Source organism: Haemorhous mexicanus, chromosome 4 (genome assembly GCF_027477595.1).
Source record: "Haemorhous mexicanus isolate bHaeMex1 chromosome 4, bHaeMex1.pri, whole genome shotgun sequence".
Taxonomy (NCBI): Eukaryota; Metazoa; Chordata; class Aves; order Passeriformes; family Fringillidae; genus Haemorhous; species Haemorhous mexicanus.
Window position 1 is genome coordinate 10,560,927 of NC_082344.1, and position 18,625 is coordinate 10,579,551.

The window sequence follows — 18,625 nt, forward strand, 5'->3', positions numbered from 1 at the left end:
CAGCACTTCTGCCTGCCTGCCTGCCCAGAAGAGCACAAGCTGGCCGGCTCTGGGCTCAGCACAGCCCAAACACAGGCGCAGGAAGACACAGCGGCTCTTTTGCAGCCATGCCCCAGACAGGTGGGAAGGGGACCCTGCCTCTGGTCTCTCTTGGTTGGCTTGCTGACTGGCTCTGAGGCAGGGGCTGCCCGATTCCTGGCTTGTGGGGAGAGCAGAGCTGCCGGAACCGCGCCCACCGTGCAGACACTGCCTGACAGCGCTGCGGCCGCTGGGACGCTGGCACCCCCGAGTCTCAGCCACTCCGCTGAGGCCGCTGCTGTTTCATTTGCTTTAGGCACCCCCAAAGCTGATTGCCAGGCCACGATGGTCTCTGCTTCTGCCCTCTTCCTGTCCCTGTGTAGGGATGGAGCATTGCTGTGCTTTCAGGAAGCTCTTTGTGGAAACTTCCAGCATTGCAAGCTCCTTTGCCCTCAGAGGATGCTTGCCATGGAATCCCTCACGGCTGGCTTCAGAGCATACTCCGGCAGGCTCTTCTAAAACCCAGGGTCCTTGTCCCCTTCAGAGTGCTCAGCAGGACCTTTTTTTAACAGCACGCTGCTTTACAGCTGGAGCAGCGAGACAGGGAGCTTTGTTATAAAAAACGAACGAGGCCAGATCTCCGACAGCGATTGAAACAGGCTCTCGTTTATTTAAAAACCATTCGGTGGGAGCAGAGAATTTGGGATAAGCCCAGATCCTCATACAACAGCTCAAAAAGGGAACCAGAAAGGAACCAGAAGAACCCCAAGAAAAAGCCCCTAAAAGAAAAAAAGCTCCCAAAGAAAAAGCCCCACCCCAGGAACAGAAAACTCCCCTTTTTAGAACAAATTCCTGGCCCAGGAATGGTGGGTTTTTGGTTCCAGGCACCCATTGGTGGAATTCGGGCGCTTTGATTGGTCCTTACCGGGGTTCGTTTTGGACCAGTCATTTCCCCAGGGCGTCGAGTCATTGGTTGATGCTCTGGCCCAGTCACTCTTTGAGTTGTCCACCTCCTACCCCCACCAAGTCCCGGACCCCTTTCCCTTCGCCCACAGCAAACAACTCCCCAGCATTATTACAAACCCGTAATAGCTTTGCAGCCTGAGCTGCCCTTCTTCCTCTCTGTCCGTGCACAGAACAGAGCGGGAAGGAGAAGGGCAGCAGGGCCATGTGTGTCCTGGGGCTCAGGTTTTTGCGCCGCTTCAGCTCCACAGAGACGGGGGTAAAGGGAAAAACCAAACTGTTTATTAAGGGAAAGCGAAGCCAAGGGGTGAGCGGGGAGGCAAAAAAGGGGATGAGCAGGGCCTGAGGGCTGCAGGGAGGGAGCTGCCATCAGGGAGAGACATGGCAGGAGCTCCTGAAACTTCTCACAGGCTCAGCTCTGAGCAGCCACAGCTGTGCCTGGAGCTCCCCTGCTCTGCAGGGGGTCCCATCTTGCATGGGAACTGGAAATCGCCATTGGAGGCCCTTAGAGGTACATCTGATCAAGGAGACAAAGAAAGTTCTGCAGATCTTCTTTGGAATGTCAGCTGGATCAGAATGCTCATGCAGGATGGGTTCTCATCTTCCCTCAGGGCTTGAAGAGCTGGAAGAGAGAGGAACAGAGGCCACGGTCAGTGGCCAGATTAAGGGAATGCAGGAAAGTCTCCTGCCAAGGGCCAACCCAGCCGGCTATGGCATGGCATGGAGGGAGCGGGAGGCAAGGGCTTCAGCCGGAAGGCGCAGGCCACGGATCCCCCATGTGTCCCTGAAAGCTCTCGGGGCTCTGTCCCCTCCACAGCCCCTGGTTCTCACAGAGAGCGGAGGCCTCCGCAGCCCGGGCACGGATTGCAGCGCTGGGGCCGGGATTTGCAGCTGCCCCCGGCGGTCCTGGCTGCCTCACTCACCCTCCCTGAGGACTTGGAGCTCCTCCTTCTGCCCCAGCATGAGCACTCCGGCCACCCCTGGAAACACAGAGCACGTGGCGGCCCCAGGCGGCACAGCTGCCTGACACGGGCGCTGTCAGCCCTACGGCCGCACGCCCTCTTCCCCGGGAAGGGCTCCTTTCGGCCCCTGCCCCACGCTGCCACCCGAGGGCACGGCTGCGAGAGGGCGGCGGCAGCGCCGAGGGCGGGCGGGGCTCCAGCGGTCAGGGCTGGGCTCCCACTGCAGGGACTGCAGCCGGGCCGGGAGGCAGGGAGGGGCGCCGGGCTGGTGGCTCACCGATGAACCTGACGGCCGCCTCTCGTAGGGGCCTCTGTGGGCTCTGCAGGTGCGGCAGGGCCCAGCCCAGGTGCTCGGCCACTCGGCTCTCGTCCTGCAGAAGCTGCGGGGAGCGCCAGGAGGGAAGGCTCGGCGTGGGCTCTGCCACTCGGCCGGGCGCTCCCTGCACCCAGCACTGGCCGAGCCAGCCCGCACGGCCCGTGCCAGGGAGCAGCGTGTGAGGCGCAGGCTGGCAGGCCCAGGAGCGGCGCTGGCCGGGGGCACAGCTGCCAGCCCCCCATACTGAGCACCTGGGGCAGGGGGCTTCTCCAGCCCGCGGCTGGGGCTCCTGGGCTGTCCTTACCAGGTGCTCGGCGAACTTCATCCGCCGCTTCTTCGCCAGCAGCTCCTCGAGATCCCTCCTCCTCGGGAAGCAGGGCTTCGCCACAGGCCTGGAGAGCAGCAGAGAGCCGCAGGTGGCAGCAGGGCCCAGGGCACGGCACCTGGCTCCCTGTGCCAAGGCCAGGGGAGGCTGGAGCCCGCCAGGCACCAGGGCAGGAGGCGGCCGAGCCCCCTGCCAGGGATGCGGCAGCATCACACCAAACCTCACCTTGGCCACCTGCAGGTTCTCATCGTGCCAGCGCAAGAATAGAGGGAGCAGGCTCTGGCTCACAATGGTGGTCAGAGGATTTTCCCTCTCTTCCACTATCAGCTCCATCACCTTGCTGAAGAGCTGAATGGAGAGCTGCTGCACGTGGCTCTTGTCCTGGAGAAAAGGAAAAGTCCTAAGCACCAACTTCTCCAGGCCCATGGGGGCAAAGGCCCAAAACTGCCCAAAAGGGCGCAAAGTTTCCAGGCAGCGTCCAGTGCCCTTGGCTGGGGGCACAGAGCCTTACGTCCTCAAAGTGGGGCAGGAGGGACTCAGCCAGCTTCAGGGCGGTGATGCTGGCTATCTGGAGGTCTGTGTCCTGGAGCGTATGCGTCAGCACAGAGAGGGTCATCTCGACCACCTCTGCATCTGCATCAGCCAGCTGCTCCACCAGCTGCGGATACAGGCCGCGTATTCCTCCGCCCTGTGTGCAAGACGAGGCTGTGCTGTGAAGCCGTGACTGGCCGCGGCACCAAGGGCTGCTTGGGGCACTCGGGCGGCTGAAGCGGGACTCGGGAGAGCTGGGAGCAGCTGCCTCTGCTGCCAAAGGCCAGCCAAGCCCAAAGGACTGCGCTCCCCAGCCCCACGCTGCCAGCGGGGCTTCGGCCACGGCCCCCTCCTCACCAGCGAGGGCTCCTTGCTGAGCACCACCAGGCCTCTGAGCGCAAGGCGCAGCCTGTCCCTGCACTCGCTCGGCAGGTGCCGGGATACCACCAACAGGGCACTGGGACCGTGGATACGCAAGTCCAGACACTCCAGGAGCTGAAAGGCACAGGAGGGCAGTGGCAGGCGAGCCGGCCGGCAGGAGCCCGGAGCCGCAGAGGGCTGGGCCCAGGCAGCAGCAGCGGGCGCGGGCAGCGTCCCAGGCGGCTGCAGCTAAGAGAGACCAGAGAGCTGGGAGGCAGCTGAGCCAGGCAGCGCTGGCCATCAGGCTCACCTCCACAAAGATGGCCAGGGCAGGCAGATCACAGCGTGGCTGCTTCCCGATGAGCAGGCTGAGCAGGTGCGAGGCCATGTGGGGACACAAGGGGGTCAAGGCACAGCGCATCTCCCTGGCAGGGGAAAAAGGCGCCAAAGGCCCTGAGCCAGGCAGGCAAACCTCTCCCTGGAGCGACTCACAGTGGTCCGCTCTTTCCCCAGCACTCTGCAAGGGGACACGGGCCCCTTGGGAGGCGGCTGCTGCTGGCCATCCTCCTCTCCCAGCCTTTTGCACCCTCCCTCGGTGACAAGGCCCTCTGGTGGGGAGTAGGGCATCTCACCTGGCCAGCAGACCCGCTGCACAGTGTGGGCTGTTGGCACAGAGCAGGCTGTCCCAGAGCTGCTTGTGCTCCAGAGCCACCAGCTTCTTGCCAAAGCCCCGCTGGGAGAGCAGAGCCTCAATGGTCTGCACTGCAAACCTGTGTGCCGAGCAAAGGCGCGGTCACTCTAGGAGCACTGGCCCTGGCCACAAGGACATGGGAAGGACAGGGCGACTGGCACCTGTTGGGCGCTCTGCAAAGGCCGTCTTCCTCCTGGCACGCTCTCCAGAAGCTCAGGCTCTCCACCTCCTCTGGCCTCTGCTCTGTGGTGATGAAAACTTGCAAGAGCAGAGCCACAAAGAGGTGTGGAGAATGAATGAGGATTGCATAGCGCCACTCGGGCATGCTTGCAATCCTCCGCAGCACCAGAGTTGCCTGCAAGAGACAAAGCACCCCGAGGCAGCGCTCAGTGCCGAGGTGTCCATGCAGCAGGGCCTGAGGGGAGATGCAGGGGGAGCAGCCGGCCTGCTGCTCCTAGGCCAGCTTTCAGCCCAGGCAGGGAGCTGCAGGCTGGGGAGAGCATGGAGAGCTTCTGAGAAGGCCACTTGGAGAGCCAGCATAGGCCAGCTCCAGAAACTCACAGCCAGGGCAAAGACGGCCTCGTTGTCCCCGCTGCAGACGAACCCGCCGTACGGTGGCAGCTCCTCTAGGGCAGAGAGCAGTGCTGGAAGCACCTCCTCCACAGCCACTTCTGAGGTGCCGATGGCCCTCCACATCAGCTCAGCAGCTCTGTGGGAGCAGAGCTGGGCATCAGTACCGTGCCCCGTGCAGCTGTGTGGGGCCGGGAGGTAGCATGGCAGCAGGCTTAGGAAACAGATGGGCCCAAGGGTCCCAGGGTTCTCCGCCTGTCTGGCAGACCCCTCTGGAAAGGCTGTGCAGGGCCAGGGGCCCTACAGGCCCATGAGCACCGAGCTCTCCAGGCAGTTGTGCCCCGTACCTGTCACACAGTGGGGCGCAGCGCAGGAGGCTCATCACCACCTGGGCAGGGTGCTCTTCAGTCAGGCTGAGAATGATCATCTGCAGCTCGGCGTCCACGGTGCTACAGGACGTGAGTCTCTGCAGGATGTTCCTCACCACAGCTTGCACCTGGAAGAAGGGATATGGGGAAGACTTGGAGTGCTGCCCAAGGGAGCCACTTTCTCTGCTTCACCCAAGAAGCTGTTGATTTCCCAGCTCACTGGGATGGGCCAGAGGGGGCCCAGTGGACATGGCTTGAGGGGCCACGTCATCCTGGGAGGCCTTCAGTCCCGGCCCCAGGCTGCTTCCCTGCTGCGGAGAAGAAACACCCGTCAGGAAAAACTCCAGACTGGGCCCAGGACTCACTCTCAGCATGGGCATGGCCTCAGTCTCAGGGATGGCCTCGAGACAGGTGTTAGTGGCGGCCATGCCCTCCGTCAGGGCCATGTCAGCCTCTGCCCTGTCCTCGGACGTTTCCTCCTCAGAGGTGTCCATGAAGTCCGAGGACGCTGTGCTGGAAGCATCCTCTGCCTGCAGCTCGCTGGGCCTGGAGTCGGGCTCGGCCGTGCCCTCGGTGGTGCGGCCGCTGGTCTTTCTGCGCCGAAGGCGCAGGAACCTCCGCAGTGCCTGCAGCAGAAGGAAGGGCGGGAAGAGAGGCACGTTCCGTGGTCTGCTCCAAGCGTGGGGCTCGGCCCAGCAGTGCCAACAGGCCCGGCCCAGGTGGGGACAGCCGCAGGTACCTGGGCTACTCTGCGGAAGCGGCCACGGGTGAGCTCCTGCTCTTGAGTCCCGTCCTTGGATGCATCTGCCAATGAGCGAGCGCAGCCAGAGCTGAGGGGCCGCAGGAGGGGCCGGAGAAGCCAGCCCAGCCCTGCATGCCCCCGGCAGGGACAGCGCCCCGGGTTCCCAGGGGACGGAGCACGGCCATCGGGGGGGAGGCCCGGCCCCTGTCCCATCCGGTCCGTGGGCACGTCCACAGGGATGGGATGGGATGGGATGGGATGGGATGGGATGGGATGGGATGGGATGGGATGGGATGGGATGGGATGGGATGGGATGGGATGGGATGGGATGGGATGGGATGGGATGGGATGGGATGGGATGGGATAGGATGGGATGGGGCCAGGCTGGCTGCAGGTACCGGCGTTGCATCCAGCTCCTCCACTCACCATCCTGCAGCGGCTCCAACTGCTCGGGCTCTGCAGGCTGCTGCGCTGGGGCAGCTGCAGGGCCTTTGCTTTTCTTGCCCCGAAGCCCCTTGAACAGGCTGAGCAGTCTGCCTGCCATCTCGCTGTCTGACCTCGAGGGCACCTTGGAGACAGATGCCCCGTCAAAGGTCCGATTCAGCGAGTGTTGCAGTTGTGCCTTGCAGGCACCTGCAGCAGAGGGGCCTCAAGAAGGCTACAGGACAGCAAGTCCTCTATTCTGTTCTCCAGGGCTCCTGCCACAATGACAGGAGACTCCTGGCGAACAATGGGGGTCACCAGCTCCCACGGCCTGGCAACGAGGGCGCCGGCCGCAGCGATGGGAGATGCCTCGGAAAAACTCCGAGACACCGAATCCTGAGGCCAGGCCGTGAGGCCAGGCACAGGAGGAATGCCTCGGAAAAGCTCCGGGTCAACAACGGACGAGCCGGCTGTGTGGGGATGCCTCACAGAACCGCTCTGTCACGTCCTGCCCCGTCGCGTGCACCGAGCACTCTGGCGTGGCCGTGTCACTGCCAGCACCTAGGTCAGCGTGTGTCACAAAGGGCTGCTCTGACACTCTGTTCCTTTTCGGTGACACGGTGAACATTCTGCACCGAGTCACAAAGGGACATGCTGCCACGTGCCCCGGGGCCACCCCCTCCCCACCCAAGGTGCCCCCGGTTGGAGGCAATTCCTTGCCCCGAGCGTCTAACACAGCCCTGGACACACCAAGACCCGCCAAGTGCCAAGGGAAGGGCTCTCCACGGTGCCCGGCTGGCACAGCCCAGCTCGGTGCCGGCCCTGGAGCAGAGCCGCTTCCAGCAAGCAAGAGGCAAACACGTCTTGCCAAGAGTTAAAACACACCAGAGAGCGGAGATGGCATGAATGTTGGCATAAAGGCCTTTGAATTCACAGCTCTCTGAGAGGCATTTGGGGCTCTCGGCTGGACAGAGATACCAGCTCTGTCCTGTGCTTAGAGGAGGGAACGCACCCTGCCGCTGGTGCTTGGCTTGTCTTCTTCTCTGGAGGCCCAGGCAGATGCCAAAGCTGCTCTTCACAGCCTTCTCCCTTCCCACACCCCTCTGCCAAGTGCAAGGGGCCACAAGGATGGAAAGGGGAGCAGGGAGCCAAAGGGAGACAGCTGCACCTACCTCACTGGCGGCTCCGGGGGAAGCACGTTGCTTGAGATGCAAGCCCCTCTCTTCCAAAGGCATTTCCCCAAATGCCTACAATTCCTGGGGAACACCAACACACACTTCAGAAACCCTGGCAAGGCTGAAGTACTTCTGCACCTTGTAGCACAGGCACTGCAGCTCGAGCTCATCTTTCTTCTCCCAAGTCTTTTTCCTTGTGTCCCTTGTGGCACGCAGCCCCGGGCCCCCTAGAAACAAGAGCTGCCCGCTGTCTCTTCGAGTGTCTGATCGCCTGCCTGTGCTCACGGCAGCAAAACCAGGCTGTTCCCAGCCAGGGAGCGGAGCCCTGTTCCTGGCAGGAGGCTCTCATCAGCCCCTTCCCCACTGTGCACGCAGCACTTCTGCCTGCCTGCCTGCCCAGAAGAGCACAAGCTGGCCAGCTCTGGGCTCAGCACAGCCCAAACACAGGCACAGGAAGACACAGCGGCTCTTTTGCAGCCGTGCCCCAGACAGGTGGGAAGTGGACCCTGCCTCTGGTCTCGCTTGGTTGGCTTGCTGACAGAGGGTTTGACTCCCTCCCCACAGAGGAAATCAAGGGCAGGTGCGAGCAGAGCAACTTCTCGGGATCCAAGAGAGCCACCTCCCCAGCCCGTCTGACACTCAGTCCCAGACTGAGAAATTCTCACCTCTGACCAGGAGACAAAGGAGGGCTCCAAACACAGCCTAGGATCCAAACGGGTTTATTGAGGGAGGGGCATAGGGTCTAGGAAGGGTCGAGGTGAAGAGAGAGGCAGGGACACAACCGCACTCAAAGGGAGGCTGGTGGTGGAGCCCGGAACAGCGGTGGGGCCAGGGTTGAAACCATGGGGCTGGCAGCTGGGGCCAGGATACAGGGAACCAATGAGGAGAGGGACCAGAGGAGGAGCCGAGGTGGAGTGATGAGGGGTACACCAATGGGAGTGGGGGAAGAGGGTGGTCTTGTAGTACAATCCAGTGGGGAAGGGAGGAACATGGAACATGCTAGAACTGGGGAGGGGGCCATGGCTGAGTGGCATTTAAACAGGAGTGTCCTCCCAAGGCATCCCTGCCCTATTTTCCTTGGGGTCCCCTCCCCCATCTCCCCCTTTTCCATTTATTACAAATGCTTTGCCCCTAGTCTTTTGAAGGGCTCTTTTCAAGCAAGCAATAGCTGTCAAATCAATCACAAGGATGATCACAATCCACAGGAGGCCTTTCAAGTTAGAAGCCATCTATTCGGGAACATCCCAATGTCCAAAAAGTTGGTCCAGCCAGTAGGCCGCCTTTTTCTCAGTTTCTATGTCCTTCACCTGATTTTGAAGTCCCTTGATGTTGCTTTGAATTGATGTGCTGAGGGAGGACAAGTTGAAAGAGCACAGTCCTTCCAAGTCCTCACACCCACGGTGGGGGGCGAGCAGCAGGAAATCGATTGCAGCTCGATTTTGCAGCATGGCGTGTCTGGTGGTCTCCTCATCCACCAATAGATCAGAAAATGCGGCAGATGTAGCACTGGCCTGCTTACTGAGCCAGCACCCCAGGTGAGAAAGCTCACCGAGGGCCTTGGCAGCAACAACCCATGGTAGAAAAATGGATACCGTGACCCTCTTCCTTGTTCCCTAATTATAAATTTGGGTCAAATTCCTCAAAGGATCTCTTTTGGCAAGCAAATGTATTGTTCTGCTTCCAAGCATGCAAAATGGTGGAATTTGAGGTGAGGCTAGTCAGCTGGCCAAGGCGGCAGGGACCCCCTTTGATGTTGGAGGGGATTCCTGCCCACACCCTAGCACCACAGAGAAGAAACACTCCCCGTGGGAGCACTCTGGGGTACGCTAGGGACTGGGACGGTGTGGTGCTAGTCTAGTTGCACCTTTCAGCCACATTGTAGCATTTATCATCGGGCGAGACATCTTTGGGGATGTTACTCTAGGGTTCTGTTGTGAATTGCAAATCTGGTCTGGCCTTCTATTCAAAGGTAACACAGTAACTTGCTTTGGTGGAGCCCAGGAGGTCTAGCTCCTGGGGCTCCTGTGATGCATGTGGGAGAATCCTTATCCACTCGTCCAGGTGTCCACAGGGTTGGGTTTCTTACCTATGTGCGGGTAATCATTTTGTGACGGGGGGATTCCCACCAGACACGTAGAGAGAGGATCGTCCACGCTTTCCATGGCCATGCAAAGGCTGTCTTGCTGTAGGGACTTTGCCAAGGTGACCCAAACGTTCTGCTTTGGCTGTGGTATGATCCAGCCCATGGTCACCTGGGTGATCATGAAGGCACAGGTGAAGGCGGCGGCTCTGGCGGTGCTGGCGCTGTTGTGGGGGTTTCCCGGGTTTGTTGTGAGGCGGTTCATGGTTTTCCCGCTCTCTGCTCACGCCGAGTGTGTTGAGGATTTTTTGCAGATTGAGGACTTTTTGAAGAACAGTGGCCATATTCAGCTGACGCACAATCCAGTCTGCTTGGGATAATGGACAATGGACACGTTCACAAACAATAATAGAAATATTCAGAAAATGGGGTCGGTATATCCTTGAAAAAGATCCAAGAAGAAGAGTCAACTGGACTCAGCAAGTTTGTCAGTGAGCTTGGGAAAGTGAGGAAAAAAGACAGTTCTTGGGTGGGACAGAAAACCACAGCCAGACGCGTGAAAAGTTAGATGATCCAATCAGCATCCGATCTTAGACGCGTGAACAGCTAGGCCTGGCCAATGATGTATTAGCTAGAGAGGTGTGGACAGTAGGGAATTGTTATAAATATAGTCTTTTTAGGGATAATAAATTTGGCTTCACTGGATGATATTGGTGTTGGTGTGATGTCCCTGAAGCTCCGCATCCCACACTTTTCCCCCACCAGGCCCCCTAGAAACAAGAGCTGCCCGCTGCATGTTCAAGTGTCTGAACGCCTGCCTGTGCTCACGGCAGCAAAACCAGGCTGTTCCCAGCCAGGGAGCGGAGCCCTGTTCCTGGCAGGAGGCTCTCATCAGCCCCTTCCCCACTGTACACGCAGCACTTCTGCCTGCCTGCCTGCCCAAAAGAGCACAAGCTGGCCAGCTCTGGGCTCAGCACAGCCCAAACACAGGCGCAGGAAGACCCAGCGGCTCTTTTGCAGCCATGCCCCAGACAGGTGGGAAGGGGACCCTGCCTCTGGTCTCTCTTGGTTGGCTTGCTGACTGGCTCTGAGGCAGGGGCTGCCCGATTCCTGGCTTGTGGGGAGAGCAGAGCCGCCGGAACCGCGCCCACCGTGCAGACACTGCCTGACAGCGCTGCGGCCGCTGGGACGCTGGCACCCCCGAGTCTCAGCCACTCCGCTGAGGCCGCTGCTGTTTCATTTGCTTTAGGCACCCCCAAAGCTGACTGCCAGGCCACGATGGTCTCTGCTTCTGCCCTCTTCCTGTCCCTGTGTAGGGATGGAGCATTGCTGTGCTTTCAGGAAGCTCTTTGTGGAAACTTCCGGCATTGCAAGCTCCTTTGCCCTCAGAGGATGCTTGCCATGGAATCCCTCACGGCTGGCTTCAGAGCATACTCCGGCAGGCTCTTCTAAAACCCAGGGTCCTTGTCCCCTTCAGAGTGCTCAGCAGGACCTTTTTTTAACAGCACGCTGCTTTACAGCTGGAGCAGCGAGACAGGGAGCTTTGTTATAAAAAATGAACGAGGCCAGATCTCCGACAGCGATTGAAACAGGCTCTCGTTTATTTAAAAACCAGTCGGTGGGAGCAGAGAATCTGGGATAAGCCCAGATCCTCATACAACAGCTCAAAAAGGGAACCAGAAAGGAACCAGAAGAACCCCAAGAAAAAGCCCCTAAAAGAAAAAAAGCTCCCAAAGAAAAAGCCCCACCCCAGGAACAGAAAACTCCCCTTTTTAGAACAAATTCCTGGCCCGGGAATGGTGGGTTTTTGGTTCCACGCACCGATTGGTGGAATTCGGGCGCTTTGATTGGTCCTTACCGGGGTTCGTTTTGGACCAGTCATTTCCCCAGGGCGTCGAGTCATTGGTTGATGCTCTGGCCCAGTCACTCTTTGAGTTGTTCACCTCCTACCCCCACCAAGTCCTGGACACCTTTCCCTTCCCCTACAAAAAACAACTCCCCAGCATTATTACAAACCCGTAATAGCTTTGCAGCCTGAGCTGCCCTTCTTCCTCTCTGTCCGTGCACAGAACAGAGCGGGAAGGAGAAGGGCAGCAGGGCCCTGTGTGTCCTGGGGCTCAGGTTTTTGCGCCGCTTCAGCTCCACAGAGACGGGGGTAAAGTGAAAAACCAAACTGTTTATTAAGGGAAAGCGAAGCCAAGGGGTGAGCGGGGAGGCAAAAAAGGGGATGAGCAGGGCCTGAGGGCTGCAGGGAGGGAGCTGCCATCAGGGAGAGACATGGCAGGAGCTGCTGAAACTTCTCACAGGCTCAGCTCTGAGCAGCCACAGCTGTGCCTGGAGCTCCCCTGCTCTGCAGGGGGTCCCATCTTGCATGGGAACTGGAAATCGCCATTGGAGGCCCTTAGAGGTACATCTGATCAAGGAGACAAAGAAAGTTCTGCAGATCTTCTTTGGAATGTCAGCTGGATCAGAATGCTCATGCAGGATGGGTTCTCATCTTCCCTCAGGCCTTGAAGAGCTGGAAGAGAGAGGAACACAGGCCACGGTCAGTGGCCAGATTAAGGGAATGCAGGAAAGTCTCCTGCCAGGGCCAACCCAGCCGGCTATGGCATGGCCAGGAGGGAGCAGGAGGCAAGGGCTTCAGCCGGAAGGCGCAGGCCACGGATCCCCCATGTGTCCCTGAAAGCTCTCGGGGCTCTGTCCCCTCCACAGCCCCTGGTTCTCACAGAGAGCGGAGGCCTCCGCAGCCCGGGCACGGATTGCAGCGCTGGGGCCGGGATTTGCAGCTGCCCCCGGCTGTCCTGGCTGCCTCACTCACCCTCCCTGAGGACTTGGAGCTCCTCCTTCTGCCCCAGCATGAGCACTCCGGCCACCCCTGGAAACACAGAGCACGTGGCGGCCCCAGGCGGCACAGCTGCCCGACACGGGCGCAGCCAGCCCTACGGCCGCACGCCCTCTTCCCCGGGAAGGGCTCCTTTTGGCCCCTGCCCCACGCTGCCACCCGAGGGCACGGCTGCGAGAGGGCGGCGGCAGCGCCGAGGGCGGGCGGAGCTCCAGCGGTCCGGGCTGGGCTCCCGCTGCAGGGACTGCAGCCGGGCCGGGAGGCAGGGAGGGGCGCCGGGCTGGTGGCTCACCGATGAACCTGACGGCCGCCTCTCGTAGGGGCCTCTGTGGGCTCTGCAGGTGCGGCAGGGCCCAGCCCAGGTGCTCGGCCACTCGGCTCTCGTCCTGCAGAAGCTGCGGGGAGCGCCAGGAGGGAAGGCTCGGCGTGGGCTCTGCCGCTCGGCCGGGCGCTCCCCGCACCCAGCACTGGCCGAGCCAGCCCGCACGGCCCGGGCCAGGGAGCAGCGTGTGAGGCGCAGGCTGGTGAGCCCGGGAGCGGCGCTGGTAGGGGACACAGCTGCCAGACCCCATACTGAGCACCTGGGGCAGGGGGCTTCTCCAGCCCGCGGCTGGGGCTCCTGGGCTGTCCTTACCAGGTGCTCGGCGAACTTCATCCGCCGCTTCTTCGCCAGCAGCTCCTCGAGATCCCTCCTCCTCAGAAAGCAGGGCTTCGCCACAGGCCTGGAGAGCCGCAGAGAGCCGCAGGTGGCAGCAGGGCCCAGGGCACGGCACCTGGCTCCCTGTGCCAAGGCCAGGGGAGGCTGGAGCCCGCCAGGCACCAGGGCAGGAGGCGGCCGAGCCCCCTGCCAGGGATGCGGCAGCATCACACCAAACCTCACCTTGGCCACCTGCAGGTTCTCATCGTGCCAGCGCAAGAATAGAGGGAGCAGGCTCTGGCTCACAATGGTGGTCAGAGGATTTTCCCTCTCTTCCACTATCAGCTCCATCACCTTGCTGAAGAGCTGAATGGAGAGCTGCTGCACGTGGCTCTTGTCCTGGAGAAAAGGAAAAGTCCTAAGCACCAACTTCTCCAGGCCCATGGGGGCAAAGGCCCAAAACTGCCCAAAAGGGCGCAAAGTTTCCAGGCAGCGTCCAGTGCCCTTGGCTGGGGGCACAGAGCCTTACGTCCTCAAAGTGGGGCAGGAAGGACTCAGCCAGCTTCAGGGCGGTGATGCTGGCTATCTGGAGGTCTGTGTCCTGGAGCATATGCGTCAGCACAGAGAGGGTCATCTCGACCACCTCTGCATCTGCATCGGCCAGCTGCTCCACCAGCTGCGGATACAGGCCGCGTATTCCTCCGCCCTGTGTGCAAGACGAGGCTGTGCTGTGAAGCCGTGACTGGCCGCGGCACCAAGGGCTGCTTGGGGCACTCGGGCGGCTGAAGCGGGACTCGGGAGAGCTGGGAGCAGCTGCCTCTGCTGCCAAAGGCCAGCCAAGCCCAAAGGACTGCGCTCCCCAGCCCCACGCTGCCAGCGGGGCTTCGGCCACGGCCCCCTCCTCACCAGCGAGGGCTCCTTGCTGAGCACCACCAGGCCTCTGAGCGCAAGGCGCAGCCTGTCCCTGCACTCGCTCGGCAGGTGCCGGGATACCACCAACAGGGCACTGGGACCGTGGATACGCAAGTCCAGACACTCCAGGAGCTGAAAGGCACAGGAGGGCAGTGGCAGGCGAGCCGGCTGGCAGGAGCCCGGAGCCGCAGAGGGCTGGGCCCAGGCAGCAGCAGCGGGCGCGGGCAGCGTCCCAGGCGGCTGCAGCTAAGAGAGACCAGAGAGCTGGGAGGCAGCTGAGCCAGGCAGCGCTGGCCATCAGGCTCACCTCCACAAAGATGGCCAGGGCAGGCAGATCACAGCGTGGCTGCTTCCCGATGAGCAGGCTGAGCAGGTGCGAGGCCATGTGGGGACACAAGGGGGTCAAGGCACAGCGCATCTCCCTGGCAGGGGAAAAAGGCGCCAAAGGCCCTGAGCCAGGCAGGCAAACCTCTCCCTGGAGCGACTCACAGTGGTCTGCTCTTTCCCCAGCACTCTGCAAGGGGACACGGGCCCCTTGGGAGGCGGCTGCTGCTGGCCATCCTCCTCTCCCAGCCTTTTGCACCCTCCCTCGGTGACAAGGCCCTCTGGTGGGGAGTAGGGCATCTCACCTGGCCAGCAGACCCGCTGCACAGTGTGGGCTGTTGGCACAGAGCAGGCTGTCCCAGAGCTGCTTGTGCTCCAGAGCTACCAGCTTCTTGCCAAAGCCCCGCTGGGAGAGCAGAGCCTCAATGGTCTGCACTGCAAACCTGTGTGCCGAGCAAAGGCGCGGTCACTCTAGGAGCACTGGCCCTGGCCACAAGGACATGGGAAGGACAGGGCGACTGGCACCTGTTGGGCGCTCTGCAAAGGCCGTCTTCCTCCTGGCACGCTCTCCAGAAGCTCAGGCTCTCCACCTCCTCTGGCCTCTGCTCTGTGGTGATGAAAACTTGCAAGAGCAGAGCCACAAAGAGGTGTGGAGAATGAATGAGGATTGCATAGCGCCACTCGGGCATGCTTGCAATCCTCCGCAGCACCAGAGTTGCCTGCAAGAGACAAAGCACCCCGAGGCAGCGCTCAGTGCCGAGGTGTCCATGCAGCAGGGCCTGAGGGGAGATGCAGGGGGAGCAGCCAGCCTGCTGCTCCTAGGCCAGCTTTCAGCCCAGGCAGGGAGCTGCAGGCTGGGGAGAGCATGGAGAGCTTCTGAGAAGGCCACTTGGAGAGCCAGCATAGGCCAGCTCCAGAAACTCACAGCCAGGGCAAAGACGGCCTCGTTGTCCCCGCTGCAGACGAACCCGCCGTACGGTGGCAGCTCCTCTAGGGCAGAGAGCAGTGCTGGAAGCACCTCCTCCACAGCCACTTCTGAGGTGCCGATGGCCCTCCACATCAGCTCAGCAGCTCTGTGGGAGCAGAGCTGCGCATCAGTACCGTGCCCCGTGCAGCTGCGTGGGGCCGGGAGGTAGCATGGCAGCAGGCTTAGGAAACAGATGGGCCCAAGGGTCCCAGGGTTCTCCGCCTGTCTGGCAGACCCCTCTGGAAAGGCTGTGCAGGGCCAGGGGCCCTACAGGCCCATGAGCACCGAGCTCTCCAGGCAGTTGTGCCCCGTACCTGTCACACAGTGGGGCGCAGCGCAGGAGGCTCATCACCACCTGGGCAGGGTGCTCTTCAGTCAGGCTGAGAATGATCATCTGCAGCTCGGCGTCCACGGTGCTACAGGACGTGAGTCTCTGCAGGATGTTCCTCACCACAGCTTGCACCTGGAAGAAGGGATATGGGGAAGACTTGGAGTGCTGCCCAAGGGAGCCACTTTCTCTGCTTCACCCAAGAAGCTGTTGATTTCCCAGCTCACTGGGATGGGCCAGAGGGGGCCCAGTGGACATGGCTTGAGGGGCCACGTCATCCTGGGAGGCCTTCAGTCCCGGCCCCAGGCTGCTTCCCTGCTGCGGAGAAGAAACACCCATCAGGAAAAACTCCAGACTGGGCCCAGGACTCACTCTCAGCATGGGCATGGCCTCAGTCTCAGGGATGGCCTCGAGACAGGTGTTAGTGGCGGCCATGCCCTCCGTCAGGGCCATGTCAGCCTCTGCCCTGTCCTCGGACGTTTCCTCCTCAGAGGTGTCCATGAAGTCCGAGGACGCTGTGCTGGAAGCATCCTCTGCCTGCAGCTCGCTGGGCCTGGAGTCGGGCTCGGCCGTGCCCTCGGTGGTGCGGCCGCTGGTCTTTCTGCGCCGAAGGCGCAGGAACCTCCGCAGTGCCTGCAGCAGAAGGAAGGGCGGGAAGAGAGGCACGTTCCGTGGTCTGCTCCAAGCGTGGGGCTCGGCCCAGCAGTGCCAACAGGCCCGGCCCAGGTGGGGACAGCCGCAGGTACCTGGGCTACTCTGCGGAAGCGGCCACGGGTGAGCTCCTGCTCTTGAGTCCCGTCCTTGGATGCATCTGCCAATGAGCGAGCGCAGCCAGAGCTGAGGGGCCGCAGGAGAGGCCGGAGAAGCCAGCCCAGCCCTGCATGCCCCCGGCAGGGACAGCGCCCCGGGTTCCCAGTGGACGGAGCACGGCCATCGGGGGGGCAGGCCCGGCCCCTGTCCCATCCGGTCCGTGGGCACATCCACAGGGATGAGATGGGATGGGATGGGATGGGATGGGATGGGATGGGATGGGATGGGATGGGATGGGATGGGATGGGATGGGATGGGATGGGATGGGATGGGGCCAGGCTGGCTGCAGGTACCGGCGTTGCATCCAGCTCCTCCACTCACCATCCTGCAGCGGCTCCAACTGCTCGGGCTCTGCAGGCTGCTGCGCTGGGGCAGCTGCAGGGCCTTTGCTTTTCTTGCCCCGAAGCCCCTTGAACAGGCTGAGCAGTCTGCCTGCCATCTCGCTGTCTGACCTCGAGGGCACCTTGGAGACAGATGCCCCGTCAAAGGTCCGATTCAGCGAGTGTTGCAGTTGTGCCTTGCAGGCACCTGCAGCAGAGGGGCCTCAAGAAGGCTACAGGACAGCAAGTCCTCTATTCTGTTCTCCAGGGCTCCTGCCACAATGACAGGAGACTCCTGGCGAACAATGGGGGTCACCAGCTCCCACGGCCTGGCAACGAGGGCGCCGGCCGCAGCGATGGGAGATGCCTCGGAAAAACTCCGAGACACCGAATCCTGAGGCCAGGCCGTGAGGCCAGGCACAGGAGGAATGCCTCGGAAAAGCTCCGGGTCAACAACGGACGAGCCGGCTGTGTGGGGATGCCTCACAGAACCGCTCTGTCACGTCCTGCCCCGTCACGTGCACCGAGCACTCTGGCGTGGCCGTGTCACTGCCAGCACCTAGGTCAGCGTGTGTCACAAAGGGCTGCTCTGACACTCTGTTCCTTTTCGGTGACACGGTGAACATTCTGCACCGAGTCACAAAGGGACATGCTGCCACGTGCCCCGGGGCCACCCCCTCCCCACCCAAGGTGCCCCCGGTTGGAGGCAATTCCTTGCCCCGAGCGTCTAACACAGCCCTGGACACACCAAGACCCGCCAAGTGCCAAGGGAAGGGCTCTCCACGGTGCCCGGCTGGCACAGCCCAGCTCGGTGCCGGTCCTGGAGCAGAGCCGCTTCCAGCAAGCAAGAGGCAAACACGTCTTGCCAAGAGTTAAAACACACCAGAGAGGGGAGATGGCATGAATGTTGGCATAAAGGCCTTTGAATTCACAGCTCTCTGAGAGGCATTTGGGGCTCTCGGCTGGACAGAGATACCAGCTCTGTCCTGTGCTTAGAGGAGGGAACGCACCCTGCCGCTGGTGCTTGGCTTGTCTTCTTCTCTGGAGGCCCAGGCAGATGCCAAAGCTGCTCTTCACAGCCTTCTCCCTTCCCACACCCCTCTGCCAAGTGCAAGGGGCCACAAGGATGGAAAGGGGAGCAGGGAGCCAAAGGGAGACAGCTGCACCTACCTCACGGGCGGCTCCGGGGGAAGCACGTTGCTTGAGATGCAAGCCCCTCTCTTCCAAAGGCATTTCCCCAAATGCCTACAATTCCCGGGGAGCACCAACACACACTTCAGAAACCCTGGCAAGGCTGAATTACTTCTGCACCTTGTAGCACAGGCACTGCAGCTCGAGCTCATCTTTCTTCTCCCAAGTCTTTTTCCTTGTGTCCCTTGTGGCACGCAGCCCCGGGCCCCCTAGAAACAAGAGCTGCCCGCTGTCTCTTCGAGTGTCTGATCGCCTGCCTGTGCTCACGGCAGCAAAACCAGGCTGTTCCCAGCCAGGGAGCGGAGCCCTGTTCCTGGCAGGAGGCTCTCATCAGCCCCTTCCCCACTGTGCACGCAGCACTTCTGCCTGCCTGCCTGCCCAGAAGAGCACAAGCTGGCCAGCTCTGGGCTCAGCACAGCCCAAACACAGGCACAGGAAGACACAGCGGCTCTTTTGCAGCCGTGCCCCAGACAGGTGGGAAGTGGACCCTGCCTCTGGTCTCGCTTGGTTGGCTTGCTGACAGAGGGTTTGACTCCCTCCCCACAGAGGAAATCAAGGGCAGGTGCGAGCAGAGCAACTTCTCGGGATCCAAGAGAGCCACCTCCCCAGCCCGTCTGACACTCAGTCCCAGACTGAGAAATTCTCACCTCCAACCAGGAGACAAAGGAGGGCTCCAAACACAGCCTAGGATCCAAACGGGTTTATTGAGGGAGGGGCATAGGGTCTAGGAAGGGTCGAGGTGAAGAGAGAGGCAGGGACACAACCGCACT